The sequence below is a fragment of the Zonotrichia albicollis genome, chromosome 9, assembly GCF_047830755.1.
Source record: "Zonotrichia albicollis isolate bZonAlb1 chromosome 9, bZonAlb1.hap1, whole genome shotgun sequence".
Taxonomy (NCBI): Eukaryota; Metazoa; Chordata; class Aves; order Passeriformes; family Passerellidae; genus Zonotrichia; species Zonotrichia albicollis.
The window spans coordinates 9,327,155-9,347,255 of NC_133827.1; positions in this window are offsets into that span (position 1 = coordinate 9,327,155).

The window sequence follows — 20,101 nt, forward strand, 5'->3', positions numbered from 1 at the left end:
CTGTCAGGACCCAGTGCAGCCCCTGCCCAGTCAGGAGCCAAGGCTGGCTCTGGCCCTGGGCTCGCAGCAGGGCTCCCGCTCGGGGCTGCTCCTGTGTCTTGGGCCTCTGGGCACTCAGGGCCAGCTCTGGAGCAGCTGCAGCGGAAGGGACGTTGGTGCACGGGTCCCCTTTCCCAGGGGCTGTGAACGAGCTCCAGAGGTGCCTTCAGCTTTGCCTGCCACCGGGCCGTGCAAGGGCAGACCCTGGGGGAAGAGCTGCAGCCACACAGCCCCGCCAAGGGCTGAGCCCTGCTGAGCCCAGCACAGCAATTACCTTCTGAGCCTGTGCCCATGCCTGTGTTTGGCTTGGCCTTCCTTCCTGCAGCAGGGGCTGCCAATCGGCCTCTGCTTCGTTGTGGAAACACCTCCTTCTGTCCTGCCTTTTGGCCCATCACTTGAGAAACAAAAAGTACACCTGAACAGATGGAACGATTCTCCATTACTTTGATAGCATGTTCAGGACATCATGCTTATGCAAAATCGGGTGTAATCAACAAATCATCTGGTCTTTTTCAGCTGGGCCAGGGCCCACCCGCCTCCAAACATCTGCCAGTGCTGAGCAGAAGTTGTGAGTGGATCGTGCAGGGTGAGGGCACACACAGAATCACAGAATCACAGAAATTCTAGGAAGGGACCTTTAAGATCATCGAGTCCAACCCATGTTCTAACACCTCAACTAGATCATGGCACCAAGTGAATGGCTCTGTCCTGGTGCCTGCAGCGATGCCCCCCTGGCCGAGCTTTGGTCTCTCAGCTGGCAGCTCTCCCAGGGGAAAGGCCTTGACCTACCCTCACCATCTCCCAGAGGCTCAATCCTGAACGTGGGCTGGGAAGCCAGATCACCTTTACCAACAGGCTTAGCTGCAAAGAAAGGCAGGACACAATAGCTCCAATGGCACTGCTGAAGATTCTCCTTCAGGCCTGAGTGGCAGTGAGGGCACCTGGGTGATTGGGGATATCCAAGGCACACCCTTGTCTCTGCCTTCCAGTCAGGAGCACGGCCAGGGGGACCTCGTGCCTGCAGTGGCCCCACACTGGGATGGAAGGAGCCCCATGCGGGGTAGTTGGGGCAGAAAGGACTCCCTGGAGCTGCCAGCAGCTCCAAACCCAGCCCCAGGCAGGGCCAGGGCTTGGCAGTGGCAGCAGAAGCAGCTCGGGCTCCCTGGGGGCAGCAAAGGAGCTGAGAAAGGCTCAGCCCCGGGGCACAGCCCCGGGGCCAGCCCCTTCCCTCTCTGCTCTTCTCTGTGGCTGTACAGAGCGCACAGAAGGACACAGTGGCATTGCACACGGGAGGAGGATGGACATATAAATGCTCCTTCTTCCCACTGACAGCGATCCTGTGGGATCACTCAGGGCTCCAGAAGGGAGCAGGGTAAGGTTTCCAGAACTGATCCACCCTCAGAAGAACTTAAGGGAACTGTCTCATGAGTAAACTCTTGCCACACAGCCACGGATTATTCTGTCAGGAAAGGTACATTCAGAACATGCCTCCAACATCTGGCAAGGTCTTCAAAGCACCATTCACCAGCATTTCCAAGTAATCCAAGTCATGATCCCAGTCGAGAAGGGAGCAAAGATGCTACAGAACCATTTCCATTGTGTGCTGGGATCCCCTTCTCCCTTGGGGAATTGGGCACTGCAAGGGGGTGGGGTAAGGTTGTGGGAGCCTGTGGCTCCTGGTCACTCTCCACGGTCTTTGCAGGTCCTGTGCAACATCCCTGGAGGGGCAGCTGGAGCAGCCCAGGGTCCTGGGGCTCTCTCCCTCCCACACAGAAAAGCCTCACTAAATGTTTGGGGAAATCTGCAGTGCCACAGCTGTCATTCCCGACCTCCGTCCCTCCCTCCTGCTTGCCCACCTGCCCATGGAACAGCTCCCACAGCCCATGGGCACATGGCCAGGCCCTCTCAGGACACACTGGAGCCTTGCTCTCCCCCTCTGCCCTTTCCCCACCACAGGCACCCCGTGCAGCCGCTCCCAGGTTTTGGGACATGTCTCCCACAGAGGGAGCCCAGCAGGACAGCTCAGTACCCGAGTGCCCTGAGCCTGCTCGGGACAATTCCTCTGGGCTGTGCCCATCTTGTCCGGGCTGTGCCCGCAGTGCCAAGCAGCAGAGAGGGCAGCTCAAGCCTCAGCAGGGCTCAGGCCCAGAGGCACAGCAATTACCTCCTGTGACTGTGCCTGGCATCGCCTCCCTTCCTGCAGGAAATGCCACCTTCCATAGAGCCTCTCTGTCCATCCCTTGAGAAAGGAAGAGGCACAGCTGGATCAGATGGAATCATTGCATGTCCAGGAGGTGGCCTCTTCAGGAGGCAATACTTGTCCAAGACATGGGTTATGATCAGGAAAATCCTGATCCCCCCAGGCCTTTGGGGCTGGCTATGACCCTCCCTCCTCCAAGCAGCCACACCTCAGGATGTGCCTGGGGACTGGGAAAATGCAGGGGATCCCTGGTGAGTTTGGGCTGTGCGGCAGCTGATGCCATATGCCTTCCTGCAGAGGCTGGGGAGAAGCTGCAGCCAGGCCAGGCTGGGAAACAGCCCTGCAGGGCATGGAAGCAGCAGCGGGGCAGCGAGGCTGCCATGGATCCCTTCCTGGTGTTCCGGGCACGGCGTGTCCAGATGTGCAGCCAGAGCCCTCGGCTGCTGAGCTCCAGGACAAGGCTGAGGGAATGCACCCACCATTCCCTTTGAGCAGTTCTCTCACAATGTGCTTCAGGATGTTGTTTGGCCCATGGTGAGGAAAGGGTAGAAGGGGAGCGAGGCTGCCATCGATCCCTTCCCGCTGTTCCGGGCTCTGCTCTGACGTGGGGGACCCTGGCTCACTCTAGGATCTCTCCCAGGTCTCCTCCCAGAGCTTCATCCCACAGCTCAGCCCCAAGGGCCAGACAGGTATTAGAAATTTCACAGCCCACCATTGGTGATACATAGTCAGAATGCACAGGAAAACTCTAGCTGTGTTTCAAAATACCAGATGCTGTGTTGTTTCCTTCCCACTGCAGATTTTCCATTGCCCCAGCCTCAGCCCCTGGCAGTCTGCCTGGATGTTCTCCCCACGCTGCTTCTGCAATCCCACTCGTCCAGGTCCTCCTGGTTCTGTGGGCAGCTCTTCAGGCCACTGAGGCCCTGTTCCTCCTTTGTTTGTCAGCATGTCCGAGTGAGAGATGATTCAGGGGCTCAGCACCAAGGCCTCCAGCAGCAGTGGTCAATTCCTGAGCGCGCTCAGGGGCCACAGGCAGCTGCCCATGGCTCTGGCAGGGATGTGAAGGGGAGGCCGTGCAGGGGAGCAGCCCCCACGGCCCAGCCCTGCCCATGGGGGCCTGCAGCCCGTGGGGATGGAGCAGCAGTTTCTGGTTGTGAAAGTCCATCCAAAAATCCTTCATTTTTTGCCTCACAATTGTCATGAGAAAAGACCCCCAAAAGGTTAAAAACTGTTGAGCCAGTTGGGAAAGAAAGTCTCATGCTTATTCAGTGTGTTCACAGGTGGTGTTTTCAGAACATGCCATGCTGAACTTGAAGGGGCATGCTGCCCTTTTCTGAACAATGGAACTGGACTTTCTTCCAACCTCCTGACTTGGCTGCACTGAGCTCTGGGGTGGCTCCTCCCCTCCAAGAGAAGACCCCTCTCGCCTGCCTTCAACCACCGTGACAGACAAACAGAGGTGCGAATCCCCTCATCAAGGAACCAAGACAAGACAAGGAACCCCCCGGCACCCTACTGGCACCCCCCTGGTACCCCCTTGGCAACCTCCTTCCAGAGACTGGGACTGAACCCCCCCCACCAGCTTGGGGAGGGGGGAAAAACTGCCCAGAGTAAATGTACCTGCGAGCATTCGGGCATGAAAACAATGGAGTAACCTCCCCCCTCCTGCTGTTCCTATTCTTTTGCCCTCCATGGAAACCAAATTTCGGCCACCCTTCCCCCGACCAAGAACAGTATATTTTGGGGTTCGGTTCCGACTGTCCTCTGAGATCTCCCCAAAGCGTGCACCAGCGAGTTTCGGCGGCGAGACCCCCGAAGACATCACATTTTGGTAGCTATAAGCCCCTCCCTAACCTTCTTTCCTCCCTCTTTCCCTTGTCTTACCCTTCTCTTCCCCAGATTCCCTAACCAAATGCATATTCCGTTGTGGTTATCATTAATAAAATTGCATTTTGTTGATTTGTTACTGCAAAACCCCTGTGCCTTTGTTGGTTATTTTTTGCACCAAAAAAAATCATTCGTCACCCGTTCATTTCAGGTGGACCCTCACATAATTGGCGACGAGGATGGGATTCTGGAAGCCAGTGAGATTTTGCAGGTTCTGTGTAGTCTGTAATCTCCGTCAGACTGCATATGCCAAAGCCAAATCTCACCCTTGATTGAGCACACAGGCTCTGGAATTGACACAAAAGATTTTTCGGTGCAAAAGCAGGGGAAATTGTTACAGTCACTTCTGTTACTGATCTTACCGGCACGGACACCGACACTGATACTCCTCCTAATCCTGATATTGATATTGGAATTGATGTTGTATTGGAGTTGTATCTGAACCTGTTACTGTTGTTACTGCTGTATTTGTGTACCTGGACTGTCTAAAAGGGAGGGGACAGACCTGAAGAAATTAAGCTGTGCCTTTTAGACAGATATTGTCCCTTCACCTACACATGGAGCAAGGGGTGGCCCAGCAAAGGCTGAGTGGCATTCCCCCTGTTCTAGGTTCTGGTCCCCTCACAAAGAAAACATTTGTGTGCGTGTGTGAGTGTGATTGTGTATCTGGACTGTCTGGAAAGGAAGGGACAAACCTGAAGCAATTAAAACAGTGCCTTCCAGACAGATTTTGTTTCTTCAGCTATCTAGGGAGACAAAGGGCATAAAAAGGTCTGTATGATTGTGTAACTTGAGTTCACAAATCAGCTCCCTGGTATACTTCTGGTCCCTTCACACAAAATGAATGAAAATCTCAATCCTAAAGCAAAAGCTGACTTTTACTGGTTGCTTGCTAAACACAATGCAAAACCGTCATCTGGTGGAGAAACTTGGACAGAGAACAATTGGTTTAATTTGGAAAATGTCATTGATAGAATATGTTCTCTGCAACATGAATCAAAATTCAAAATAGGTAAAAATAAGAACATTCTTTGCTCAGTTCTCAGAGCATGTCTCACTGCAGCCATAGAAAACCGCTGTAAATGGAGAAGTGAGGAAATGATAATTATAGACTCCCTTCAAAATTTAGTTGAAATTTTGCAAAAACAGTTAAATGAGGATAGAAATGAAATTTACATGCTGCAAGCTGCCCTCAGAGAAGAACACACCAAAAACATACACAAAATCAACTCCTCTACAGAGGAGGAAGAAAAAGGAACACCTTGCATTAAAAAAATCTATCCATACAAAGAGTTCGAGGCAGCAAAACAAAACTATCCTTACAAAGAATCTGAAACAGTTAAAAATTGTGGGGAAAATTGCTGTCCTCGTTTGAGACTTTTTATTAAAACTGAATATAATTATATTAATGATGAAGACCTGGATCCCCACATAACAACTAAACAAACACCATTCAGCGCTACCGAATTAACTAAATTGAAAAAGGAATTCGGACGCCTTCCTCATGAATCAGAAACGGAGTATGTGTTCTGTGTGTCTCTCACTGGCAGAGACCAGATTAAGTTAACTGAACAAGAAGCCAGTGGATACTGGGGACGTGGTGTTTTCCTAACAACAGGAGATAAGTGTGACTCCTGGTCTCTAACACAACATGCAGCCTATTGGGCCGGGGGAATAAATCACTTGGAAAGGGGTGATCCCCTGGCAATTGCCACTACCTCCGACCAGATCTTAGAAAGTGTACAAAAAGCTGCATGTTTGCAAATGATTCATGAGAGAAAATTAATTCCTGGTTTTGAATCCCCAATGCAACTGCCTGTGAAGCCTAAAATTATGACCCCTTTAATTCATGGGCTTCCAGAAACATTGAAATCAACAGCAATTACTATTCAAAAAACAATTATGACTTTAAGCCCAATAGATAGACTGGATAGATTTCTTAACAACTCCACTGATCAGTCTGAGTCTGCCCCATCACCCTATACACCAACACAGACCCCCACAACACCATCAGACGCATCTAGCAGCAGCCGCAAAATTTGGACATGGAGTGAGGTAGCAGTTGATTTAATAAATTATTGTAGACAGTATGGGCCTGTAAAAAGCCTAGAGGAAAAATCAGAAAAAAACAAAAGGTGTCCGGTTTATGGGAGCCCCTAACCCTGAAAACACAAAACCAGGAAAACAAATTTCCAACAGACAATGCTGGTGGATGCTGGGAATAAAAAAGGGGTCCCCCGGGACATAATGGATGGTTTACCACTTGAAAAATTGCAGAAAATCATAACTAACTGGAATTTAGGGAGGCCAAACCCCCCTACCCAGCCTAGTGCACCGATCCCTCTACCTCATCAGAAACTAACAAATACTCTTACCAATACACAGTTCAGTACACACAGTACATCACAGTCTCTCCCACAGAACACAGGCAATGAGCCAAAGTTAATCTTTTCCCAGCTTCTCCCTCGGAATCTGGGCAGTGAAGCTGCATCTCAGCCTCTCCCACAGAACACAGCCACTGAGCCAAAATTAACTGTTTCTCAGCTTCTTTCACAGAACTTGGACAGTGAAACCCTGGCTGCGTGTCTCCTGAAAAGCACTAGCAGTAAGCCGGCAGTAACTCTTTCGCAACTTCTTTCACAGAGCCAAAGCAACATAACTGCCCAACATAACCGCCCATACCCCAAAACACAAACACTGAATCTACACCAACAGAGCTTTCGGGAAACTAATATCTCCACTGTTTACAGGTGAGCAAAGGGGTGGAGGTTGGGTTTACTTACGAATGCTCACAAAAAATAAATCAGGAGACATGTTAATTACAGCAATCATGGGCCCCAAAAAAGCTCTGGTAACATAAATTGTTGATACGGGAGCCCAGATCTCCGCACTTACACATAGAGATGCTCAGAAGTGTGGAGTTGTTCCAACAATAAGGCAATGCTGCGTTCTTAATGCTTTAGGAACCGTAGAACCAATGAATGTTGCTCTGGTCAAAGTAACACTCCCTGGAGAAGAAAATCAATTGGTTGTCAAAATGGTAATTGGGGACATCCCGAATAATCTGCTAGGGATGGATGTCCTTGCAGGAAGGCAGTGGGAAGACACTGAGGGTTTTCTGTGGTCTTTTGGCACTCCGCCACTTAACATTAGGCTGCTTCAGACCGCACCTGCACTGCCTTACAGTAAAACAATCAATGTGAAACAGTATCCCTTGCCTTCTGAAGCTAGAGAAGGCATCAAACCAGTTATTCAGGATTTGCGTGATCAAGGAATAATAATAAACACACACTCCCCATACAATTCACCCGTGTGGCCAGTCCGAAAGCCCAACACGAAGTAGAGACTTACGATTGATTACCGTAGGCTCAATGCCAACACTGACCCTCTGACTGCAGCAGTGCCAAATTTAGCTGAACTAATAACATCAATACAAGAAAAAGCTCACACAATCATGGCAACCATAGATGTCAAAGACATGTTCTTCATGATACCTATACAGCCAGAGGACATGGATTGCTTTGCATTCACATGGGAGGGACAACAGTACACATTCACCAGACTCCCTCAGGGATAAAAACACTCTCCAACACTAGCACACCATGCTTTAGATAAGGAATTAGAAAAAATACCTAAACCTGACACTGTAGCTGTGTACCAATACATTGATGACATTTTGGTGGGAGGAGAGGAAATTAAAGAGGTGGGGGATCTCCAGCAGAATATAATCTCTCATCTGGAGAGCCTTGATTTAAAGATTCCTTCAGAGAAAATTCAAAAGCCTTCTCAGGAAGTAAAATTCCTGGGAATTTGGTGGCGATCTGGTAGCACATGTATTGCACCTGACACTTTAACTTCTTTAGAGCAAATAAAAATGCCCGAAAACAAAAAAGACCTCCAGCAAGCCTTAGGACTGTTAGTATTCTGGAGGAAACATATCCCAGATTTCTCAATCATTGCTAGGCCCCTGTACAACTTACTAAGGAAAGTAGTCAAATGAGATTGGACTCCTTCTCAGGAGGAAGTATTACAATTGCTGATTTTTGAAGCCACAGCACATCAGGCATTGGGGCCCATTCATCCTAAAGACCCTTTCCAAGTGGAATGGGGATTTGCCTCCTCAGGACTATCAATACACATCTGGCAGTGAGGTCCTGAGGGTCCAACGAGGCCTGTCAGCTTCTTTGCCCGTGGTTTTAAAGATGCTGAGAAAAGATACACTACCTGGGAAAAAGGATTGTTTGTTGTTAGCTTAGCTCTCATTGAAGTAGAAAAAATCACACGGCAATAAGCTATCATCTTGAGATGTCCCTTCAAGGTAATTAAAGCTGTCACGAACGGGACCCCTCCACCTGGCGGCATAGCCCAAATGTTGTCAGTCAGGAAATGATATGCTCAGATAGAGAACTACTGCAATAACTTTTCTGTCACAGAAGGTGCTGCAAAATTCTTGGCAACACAAGACACTGAGAGCCTGGATAGTAGTCAAGACAAACCTGTTTCTGTAATAAAAGTAGCACCACCATTCTCACCTGAAATAGCAGCAAACTGTTGGTTTACAGATGCTTCTTCAAAGCAGGAAGGAAAGATTTGGAAATATAAGGCAGCTGCTTTACATATTTCATCTGGTGAAAAAAATCATCACAGAAGGGGAGGGCAGCGCTCAGGTAGGAGAACTCATAGCTCTCTGGAGTGTTTTCCAGCGTGAGGCACAAAACACTTCTCCTGTTTACATCTACACTGATTCATATGCAGTATACAGAGGCTGCACTGAGTGGCTCCCTTTCTGGCAACAGAATGGCTGGGAAGTTAACAGAATCCCAGTGTGGCAGAAAGATAAATGCAAAGAAATCCTAGAAATCACCAGTAAAGGAAACTTTCTGGTTGGTTGGGTAGCTTCTCATCAAACAGATGGGAATCAAGCAGGTGAATGGAACAACAGAGTTGATGAACTAGCAAGGCTTAGCCCCCTGAAAAAAGAAACTATTTCAGAGGATTGGAATCAACTGTTACAATGGTTACATGTAAAAAGAGCACACAGGTGCCAAAGATCTGTACGAGGAAACACACGCCCGCAGCTGGCCAGTCACCAGGGAAATGTGTAAAACATGCATATCGGCCTGCGAACAGTGCCGCAAGCGACTGGAAAGGCATCCTTTAGAGGATGATCCTCTGCATTTGAGGAAAGGGAAAGGCTTGTGGGATGTGTGGCAGGTAGATTATATTGGTCCTTTTAAGAAGTCAGGAGGTAAACATTTTGTGTTGGTAGGAGTGGAAATTGTATCTGGGTTGGTACAAGCTGATGCTTTTAAAAGGGCCACAGGTGATAATACAGTTAAAGCTTTGCAGGGGTGGTTTGGAACTTTTCCAAAGCCAAAAGAAATTCAGTCTGACAACGGGTCTCACTTTACTGCCAAGGTGGTTCAGGATTGGGCCAGAGCCAAAGGCATAAAGTGGACTTTTCATACTCCTTACTACCCTCAGGCTAACGGGATCGTGGAAAGGACAAATGGCCTTTTAAAGCGGTTCCTTATGCCCCAGAAAGCAAACTGGGACTGTTGACTGTGGGAGGCTGTTAAGGGGGTAAATGGCAGGTGGGGGGTGAACGGCTGCCCCAAAGTTACTGCTTTTTACCCCACACCTCCAAGCATCATCCCTTACTGGAAGGTCCCGACGATGCAAACAATCCATCACATTACCCTGGACAACCTGTCTTAGTGGACCTCCCCACGGTGGGCGAGGTACCACTTGTGCTGAAAACCCCTCTGAATAAATATGCATGGGTAGCCTCTGACGCTCTTGGAAAAGAGCACCGCATACACACACGCTGGATAATCCCCTCATTTTAAACTCCTTTCTGCCTCTCAGTGGCATGATTTTTTGTTGTTCTTGCTTTTACAGGAGAACCCCGAGGGACATGAGAATCATCTGAAATATGATAGCCTTGCTAATACTTTTCTGCATATTACCACAATTTCATGGACAACCTCCTGGTGAGCAGCTGTGGCCCGAAGCCATCGTTCAGCACACCAATGTTCTTGGAACCTATCCCAAGGGCCGTTACCCGAGCCTGGCAACCCTAGTGCTGCATGACTCCAAGGTGTACCACCCGAATGAGTGGAGATGTGACCAGAATGAGTTGATGAGAACCGTGACAGATGGGAACAGTTGGTGAGTGAATTTTGGTAACATGCAGAAAGGTGGAAGGAACTCTCCATGAAAATGCCACCTCCACCAGAATTGCAGGAAATTTTATGGAAACAGGTGGAAGGAATCATCTGGACATCCCTTCAGCAAAATTATGTCCCATGAAGAAATGGGGAAGTTCCAAAATAAAAAGTCCCCTCGCTCTGTGTTGCCGCCAGGAACATATTGGTAGTTATGCTTTAGGTCTCAAAACTAACAATCTTGCAATTACAAGAGATTGTAATGATGCATCACTTGATTGCTGGTACAGTTTAACTTTGCTCAAACCCACTTACGTGACATGTCGTTGGCAGAATGACACAGCTAGTCCATTAGGACTAAGAGGCTTGGTTTACACATTCAAGAGAAACACTGTACCAAAACTCACACCAAGTGCTGTAATTACGCTCTCTCAGATGCAAGGTGTGAAGCCCTTTTCTAATACATCTCAAAGGGCAGACACTGTAAGGCCTGCACTGAGCACGGTAAACACGGCAATCACACCCCAATTGGCAGAGGCAACAGGAGGCCCCTTTACATGGCCCTGGTCTCAAGCCTTCCTGCAATTTATCGGATCTATGGGAGATGTCATGGGTCTAAACTTACTAACAGTAGTTACACATGAAGACAAGTCGTATACTTGACAAGAATGGGAGAAACAGAAAACCTGGCAGCTTCAAGGAGTAGTGCGAGAACAAATTAGCATCGGGTGTTGAATGGTTAATGGGTCTGACTATAGCAAAGCAGGAAAACAAACAGGAGCAAGTCTGTACGCACCTAAGCGTACGAGACTGCTGGCACATTTTTACATTAACTCACACTGCGGAGGTAGTTTGCCTCTAGTCCAAGGATACACAAGACCTTTCTTTTAAATTTGTAATAAATGCTGAAACCTACTTTACCACTGTCACCACTTCACCTGTACCACCAGTCATACTCATCCCAAGAATTTTCAAGATTGGACTTTATATAATTAGGAAAACTGGCCAACAACAAATATTATTCAATCCGGCATGTCTCTCAAACAGGTCAAATTGCTAATGCAGAGCAACGTTTCAGAAATCCAGTCAGCCTGTTCTCCATTCCTGCAAACTTCTTTTGAAGGCTGGACCACTTGGCTTCGGAAACGAAGCTCTTTTAAAATTAGAACACCAAGAGACGTGACCGGTGTTATGCGTACAGGATTGGGAATTCTGAATAGCATTGATTCTGAAGTACTAATGAACAAATTGGCTGCTACAACTAGAGATCTGACCAAATTACAGCAACCTCTGAGGTCATCTCTGTTAGCCTTGGGGACACACCAGTGGCTGCTGTCAAACATTTTGCCAAATTGGGAAAGAGCAAACGTGAATGACCACAAATTGGTGATTGATGCACTTAGTGCTACACAGAACAATGTTTCCCTAGCCCTCAGCTGTATCCAGGCACAACTGTGGATGCAGTCGGTCTCTGCTTCAATTATAAGAGAGGGCGAGGAAGGCACCTTCCCCACAGAAGTTTGGAAAATAATTTGGGATAGTGCCACTGAATTTGAAAGAGAATTCCAATCCTGGTGGAACCTGGTGAACTTTACCTATGATCCCATTTCAAACACAGCCACTGCTTTTGTTTTAACCATACGCAATGCTTCTGTACATTTAGTCTTCCCTGTTATTGCATTAGGATTAAACCATGATGGAGCTGTTCTCTATCCCACTGAACATAGGGGATGGGCCCGTCAGGTCAATGACAAATGGCAAACTGTTAATCTGGAATCTTGTATTGTCCGAGAACAACTGTTGTATTCTCGTTGTATTCCATATCTCTCAAGTCCCATACTGTACCAAGCTGTTCTTCTCTGCAGCACAGTTCTTCGTGTGTCCTCTCAGGGGCTCCTCCTGGGCCTCTCGATCCACCTCTGTTTATTCCAGTTACCTTCACGAGCTACAGCTGCTGCCCAACTAAGGACTTCGCAGCTGTAGCTTGTTTGGAGTAACTAGGACCCACACAGATCTTACAGGGACTCTCTCCATAAGGACCCACTTATTTAATACATAGATCTTATAATACATAGATCTTAACAGGGACTCTCTCCATAACAATACATATATTCAGGCCCCCACAAACAACAAGGGTTCATCTGTGAAAGCAATGCAATCGTAGCTCAGGATATCTGTTTAGACACAGAGCAAAACATCTGTCATTTTGAGATTCGTCCTAATGAGGCTACTGAAACAGTTCTTCTATACGTACGCAATGGCTGTGCATGCTTTAGAACCATTTGTGATTTTGTTTTTGTAGAAGATATTGTGGTAGATACAAAGAATCAATCAAACTTTTGTGCTTGTAACTTTACTAAGATTGTAGGATGTGATTTCTCTTATGAAGCTCCAGTTACCTCTCACTACATATTGCAATCCAATTACACACTGATTCACAAGCTGATGCCCACTCCTATCGGAATGAACCTCACCCTCGTGAGACAACTGCTGCTCTATCAGGATCTGGTTGAAATTCTCAAGAACAAATACACCGGGTTTTGGAGAGGGTAAAGCAGGATGCTGAGCAAAGGTGGTGGGATACTTTCTTTGGGTGGTCACCTACTGCCACAGGTGTCCTGAACAGTGTGTGCCATCCAATTGTTGCTCTTTTGATTCTAATTACACTTGGCTTTATCTTGTCAGCAGCCCTATTCATTCTGAATGGGAACATGATGAAAAGGCTAAGGAGATTGATGTCTGTAATCAATGCACACCGCTTGGCCGATGTCCTCTATACTATAGACGTCCCCAAAACATTTGACACAAAACAATTATGATTTGAGCATGTGTGCTTTAGAGCAATTTTTGGTTCTCAAGTATGATTTACAGAAGGTTATTTTGATCTTTAGTAGAATATTTTAGAAAATAATTTTTAAAAGACAATGCTTACATTATGATTTGTTTGTTGTTTTTGTTTTATTTGTGATTTGTTTCAACCATTTTTTGAAATTGTTATACAAATGATATTGCTTTAATTAATTAACCATTTTTTGGAAGTTATTATAATTAGCCATTTTTGAAATTGTTATAAAAGAATAACCACGTGTGAAAATTATTATGATAATCAATATTAATTACATTTGTTTATTGCTTCCCTTTCCCCTATCTTTTTCTTTTCTTTTCCCTCTCTCTTCTGTTTATCCTCCTCTTTTCTGTCATCCCTATTTTTTCCAGGTTATGCTACCAACATGCAACGAGTTCTGAAGATTCATCAACAACACTCCAGAGTTCTGCTGATGAAGATTCCCTCAAGAAAATCGTGAGTCATGGGGTTGTGTGAGAGTCTGTCCGAAATGTCCTTCATTTTTGCCTCACAATTGTCATGAAGAAAAGACCACTGAAAAGTTAAAAACGGTTGAGCCAGTGGGGAGGGGAGGTCAGGAGCTTCTCAGCTCACTGTTTCCACAGGTGTTGTTTGCAGAACATGCCATGCTGAACTTGAAGGGGGCATTCTGCCCTTTCTGAACGATGGATCTGGACTTTCTCCCTACCTCCTGGCCTGGCTGGTCTGAGCTCTGGGGAGGTCCTCTCTGCTCCAAGAGAGGACTCCTCTCATCTACCTTCAATCACTGTGACAGACAAGCAGAAATGTGAGTCTCTTCATCAAAGAACGAAGACAAGAAATCCCCATGCAATAAAACCGCCCTCGCACCTTCTTCCAGAGACTGGGACTGAACACCGCCCCCCCAGCTTGGGGGAGGTGTGCACAATCCGGGGAAAAGCTGCCCAGAATAAATGCACCTGCGAGCACTGGGCCATGAAAACAATGATTTTGCCTGTTGCTTGGCTAGGACTCTGTGTAACCCCCTTTTTCTGTTCTTTCCCCCTTCTTGGAGACCTTTGTTTTGGCTCCCCTTCCCCCCAGCAAAAAAATCGAATAATTGGAGCCCTGGTTAGCCGCGCTTTTTGAGATCTCCCCAGACGTGACCCAGTGAGCTTCGATGGCTGGACCCCGAAGGACAAAAGCGGCACCACGTCTCAGTAGCTATAACTCCTCCACCCTCCTGTCCTTCCTCTTTCCTTATCTTCTCCCTTTCTTCCCCAGTTCCCCTCACCAATACTTTTCAGTTGTGGTTATTTCAATAAAACTACATTTTGTTGATTTGTTACTGCAGATCCCCGGTGCCTTGCTGGATATTTTTGCACCAAGAAAATCATCGCGTTAAACGTTAACCGGAACGGACCACAACAGTAATGAACAGAACAAACACCTGGGAAGTCCAACAATGCATACTGCAAATCATCAGAATTTTGCATTGCCCAATTAAGATAATCTTTTTTCAATGGTAAATAGATAACTGCAAATTCTTGACCTGCTAAACTTAACAATCTGCTCCTGGCCTTAATTACAATTTGTGCTATCATCTCTAAAACTGTGAAAATAGTTTTTGGAAACTTCTAGGGAAGAAAAATCCACTCTATTATCAACAAAGGATCTCTCTCAGAAGGGTCCCACAGAAAAATGAGACCACAAAGTGTAATTTTTTCTCCTAAAATTGCAAAAAGGAAAGAGTTTTCTGGAATACAGCAATGAGCTTGCTGTCTTTGGAGAGCTCCCATGACCTTGTCAAGGGCTGAACGAGCTTCGGGTATTAAGGTTCTTGGATGTTGTAGCTTCCTCTCAGTAAATCGAAAAGTGGACCCAGTTCATCATTGGTGATTCCCAAAACAGGTCTGACCCAATTGATTTCTTCCAAAAGCTGCTGTAAGCCTTGCAGATTGCTGACACTGGTCTGGAGCTGTATCTTCTGTGGTGTTATTGTTTTCTCAGTCATCTTCTATCCAAGATCCTTCCAGGGTGGAACTTCCTGGATTTTTGTAGCAGAAATTGCAAGTCCAGCATTTTGAATTTCAGTAACAACACTAGCACGGGTTCACTCCATCTCTGCCTGCGCGTTGGAGCTGCAATGAGAAAATCATCCATGTAGTGCAGAATCATGGATCTGGGAAACTTCTGTTGAACTGGAGACAAAGCTTGGGTAACAAAATACTGGCAAATTAAAGGCAAGTTCTTCATTTTTTGGGGCAATGATTTCCAGTGATATCTCTGCATGGGTTCTCTTCGATTGATAATGGGAACTGGAAAAGCAAATCTTGGAGAATCATTGGGATAAAGTGGAATGTGGAAAAAACAGTCCTTTAAATCAATGACAATGAGAGGCCAGTGTTTTGGGATCATTGATAAAGAAGGGAGTCCAGGTTGATGAGGTCTCATGTCTTCAATCACTTAATTGATCTTCCTCAGGTCATGAAACAACCTCCAGGAGTCCGATGTCTTCATATAGATGATGAATGCTGGTGAAATCCAGGGACTATTTGTGGGGGAGATGTGACCTTGTTGTAATTGCTCCTTTACCAATTTTTTAAGGATATTTAAATTTTTCTCTGTTAAAGGCCATTGATCAATCCATATAGGATGATCAGTTTTCCAGGTCAGCTTTCAAGTGGCAGGTTTTGACGTGGTTTCCATCAAAGGCCCACTTCCAGTTTGGCTCCCCATTGCGACAGGATGTCTCTCTCCCAAAAAATGAGGCTTCTGAACAACAAAAGGACGCACTGTTGCTGTCTTTCCTTCAGGACCTGTAATGTTAATAATGGATGCATTTTGCAAACACGTGGCAGCACCTCCAATCCCTGTAAGGGAACATGAAGGAACCACCAAATCCCAATCATTGGGCCAGAACATGTGAGAAATTACAGTGACATCTGCACCAGTATCTGGCATGTCTGTAACATAAATTGTTTTACCACAGTGAGTCAGGCAGCAAGTCAATTTTGCTTGGTTACTGTCCCAACATTGCACCCAAAAGACCTCTGGACCAGAGGTACTAGATGGCACAGACACAACTGAATTCTTTGGAAAGTTGTTTTGCTTGGGTATATTCATGGGTAACAGAAATGCAATAGCAATAGGTGTTTTTGGTGGAATTACCATAGGAACATCAAGTGCAAGAGCTAAAATCATTAGCTCTTCATTACAATTTACTGAAACAACAGAAGTGTGGTAGATAGGGTCAGGCGTTCAGAAGATCTCACGATGTTACGGGAAGACAGGGCCCCTGTTCCCTTAGATAAGAAAATTAACATAGGAAAGCAGCCCCCTAAACCAGATGCCAGTAATTTTCATTCCTACCCAGTAAATTGCCACAGCTTACTAACCATAGATGGTAAAAGACAGACCCCCCCTGACATAGAAAACCCTAGATTATAAAACCCCATGAGAAGAGATAATAAAGGCCTTTTGACCATCCACCACATTGGTGTCTGCGTGCTCTTTGGCCCGAGTGACCCTGGAGAGTTTGGGTTGCTGTGCTGTCTCTCCGAACCAGGTCGCCTGCCTTGTATCAGAAGGCAACACAGAAGGAAGGATTGAGAGTTTAAAAATTTTGTTGTTGGCTTTTCCTAGAATCAAAAAATTTTATCTTTGTTGAAAAAGATTGACAATTCCTGTAGGAATGCTCACACAACACAAATTATTTCACAGATGAATCGGTTTTGAGGAGGCTAATTTGAACCTTGCACTTGAGGGTATTGAGCTGGAATAATTTGAGGATTGGTTAAATTAGGGATAAATGACTGACATACTAACACCACTTGACTGGGTAACTGGCTGCCAGGGGGTACCACTACTTGTGTCTGGGCACGGTGGTAATCTGTGCTCTTTTTTAAGTTTAACGACAAAGGTCTGCCATCAATGTCAAACTGAGAGTCACAGCACTTAGAAAGATACTTCCCTTTTCGACATGGAGGGCAAATAGAAATTTGTTTAGGTTGGATTGTTTTCATAGGACAATCCTTTTTAATGTGACCTGGTTTACCACAGGTCTTTTTATCAGAGTCCAACGGTGCAGTACCAACAGATTTTTCCCAAATTTTTTCATGTTTTTCTAGGAGCTTTTCAAATTTATCCATTTGTTGTGTCAGATTATCTTCCAATGTTTTTCCTAATGCATTGACCTGTATGTTAGCAAGATGTTGTGCAGAAGTGAGCCTACTGCAAGCTGTTAGCATCTGTGTAATAGTTGGAGGCTGATCAGGCAAAGTTAAAATAATTTTTCTACATTCCTCATTAGCATTTACAAAAGCAAGGTTTTGAACAATATAGGAGCGAGCTTGCTTATCTGGACATTGCTTTTTGACTGCTTGGGTTAATCTGTATAGAAAAGAACCATAGGATTCTGTTCCACCTTGTCTCTGTTCCACCTTGTCTGATAGTAGTATAAGCATTTACATGGGTACCAGCTGGCTCAACTGAAAACAAAGCTTTTCTAGTAGCATCTTTAATATCTGTTAATACAAGCTGAGGCAATTCCACCACTTGATTTTCTGGTCTATGGTAAAGTGGATCACCTGCTATGTTGGGTAACATCTATATTCTCATAAGGACTATTTTCATATCTTTCAACCAATTTATTAAGAAGTTTTTTCCATTGTAATTCCCATAAAAGATATTGTGAATTGGTTAAAATTAGGGAAGTCACATTTCGACAATCAGCAGGGACTAGGTCATTGAAATAAAAATTACTTTTCAACACATTATTAAAATAAGGAGAAGAGAACCCACTTTTGTTTCAAAGATTGACGGAGTTCTTTTGTATCATGGTGAGAATGACTTTCAAATCGTGGATTTACATCATTATGACCATATCTTACAGGTAATGCAAAGAGTTGTTTCTTTGAATCCAAATATTTTTCTAAATTTTGATTAATATTAGACCAATTAGGTAATTGCAATGGAGGGTTCACTTCTGATTTAGATTGTGATTTATTTTTCCCTCTCAGTACTCTTGTGTCTGATTCAGAAGAACAGGTAGGATTGTCACTGACATAGCTGTTCCGGGAACTCTGCCTATCTCACGGCGGCTGCTTAGCTCTAATCACAGTTCTGCTGTCTCTTCAGCTTGCATTTTGTAGCCTCCCCAAAACCCTCTAATTTTGTGCATTCCCACAGTAAAAAACTGCACTTTCTTATTCCCTTCATAGAAACTGGGAGAAAACACACTGTAAATATCAAGGAATGCAGTGCAAGGATGATGGGCATCCCTCAGTTATCCCAACAGATTGATGTCACTGGCAAAATTCCCTCTTTTTCCAAAGGGTTTTCATTTGCTTTGGCTGCTCTTTGTATGGCTTCAGGTCATTTTTCCCTTGATTTAAGAAAATATCTTGGCCGTTCTTGAAGAATTTCCCCTTGGAGGAATTATTCAGTTCTGCAGTCTTCAATATACACCCTATTTTAAAAGACTTTTATGCTATTTTTCTCCTCTCTGTGTTTGCACACTTGTTCAACAAGGTTTTCTTTGTAAGAATATAATTCAGAATATTCCAAAGGATTAAAAAATGCTTCAGTATTTTTTCCCTAAGTATTTACAAAAGAACAATTAAAAAAAATCTGTATACATGCTGGATGGAAAATGCAAACAGAAATAAACTTGAGAGTTCTTCCAAAAACCCTTAAGAAAAAAACCCATGTATTCATCCACAGAACAGAAAAATGGGCACGTTCTAGAAGAGAAAATTTGTGGAACGGTTCTGCACAGAATTCTATGCTTTCAAGCTCTTTGCCCTTCAGGGGCACTTCCATTCTCTGAACTGTAATGCTCTGAGCATGTTCTGCTCACCATGGCAGCTTTCTGCTCTCCCCTGGTACAGATCATCCTCCCAGCAAAGGGGGAGTGCAGCCACCACAACCCGCAGCACCTTCCCACACAGCAAGAACCTGAAGGGGAGAGATGGCTTTCACCAGCTGCTGCGGGCTCTAACACTGCCACCTCTCAGCTGCTGAAAGCCTGAATTTCTCTGTTGCAGTGTGTTAGTTTATTGAGCCAAATGTTCTGTTAGCTTCTGGTATGTTCAAGTGTTCTCTGAATTATTACAGTTAGTCTCTCCCCTAGGTTACGCCCTCCTACCCAAGTGTCCCTCAAGGAATCCCCTCCCTCCTCACCAGATTTTTCCCTGTCTGTCAAGACAACCCAGCCCCTTTGCCCCATCCATCAGCCCAAACCCTACTCTTTGTTCCAGAAAGTTCCCTGTCCCTCACCCTAAGATCCAATCCCTATCCCAACACTCTCTCTTCCCCTTGTTCTGATTTGTTGTAGCCCTCAAAACCACACCCCAAGAGTCGCTTATTGGTTACCGTATGGTGTCCACCCCCTGTTTTGAAAGATTTTAAAAACCTGTGCACAGGGGTACTGGCGGTTCTTTGAACATCTGTTCCCTTTTGGAATTCTCACCTGCAGAACTGTTGTGGTGTGTTGCAATATCCTGTTTTACCTTCTCCCTTCCCCCTCGCCCCTCGCTGAGTGTGCCCTGTCAATCAGGCTAACATACCAGCAAGGCGTCGTGTGATAGGTGACCCTAGTACCTGGAGACCCTGCCCCTTCACCTGGTTGGTGACTCACCTGTCCCCTCCCCTTCCCCTGTCCTGAGCTTAAAATGTGAATGAGACCATGTGGCCTTATTCTGTTATCAGCAGTAGCCCAGTGCAGACATATCTGTGCTCATGGAATAAACGTCTGGCTACCTTCTAGCAGAATCCGCTCCCTTCTTTTCTTCACCATCGCCAGAAGCTCTCCCCTGAGGAGAACGGAGTCCTGTCTTGTGCCCCGCTGCACTCTGCCGCCAGCCAAGGTATCTTTGAGGTATAACACCGCAGAGCTGCCTGTGGCCCAGCAGCGAAGGTCAGAACTGGCCTAGGCACCATCTAACTGGTTATATTGGGATACATATTCCAATATATTGGCGTCCCTGTGGGTGGCTCGACTCT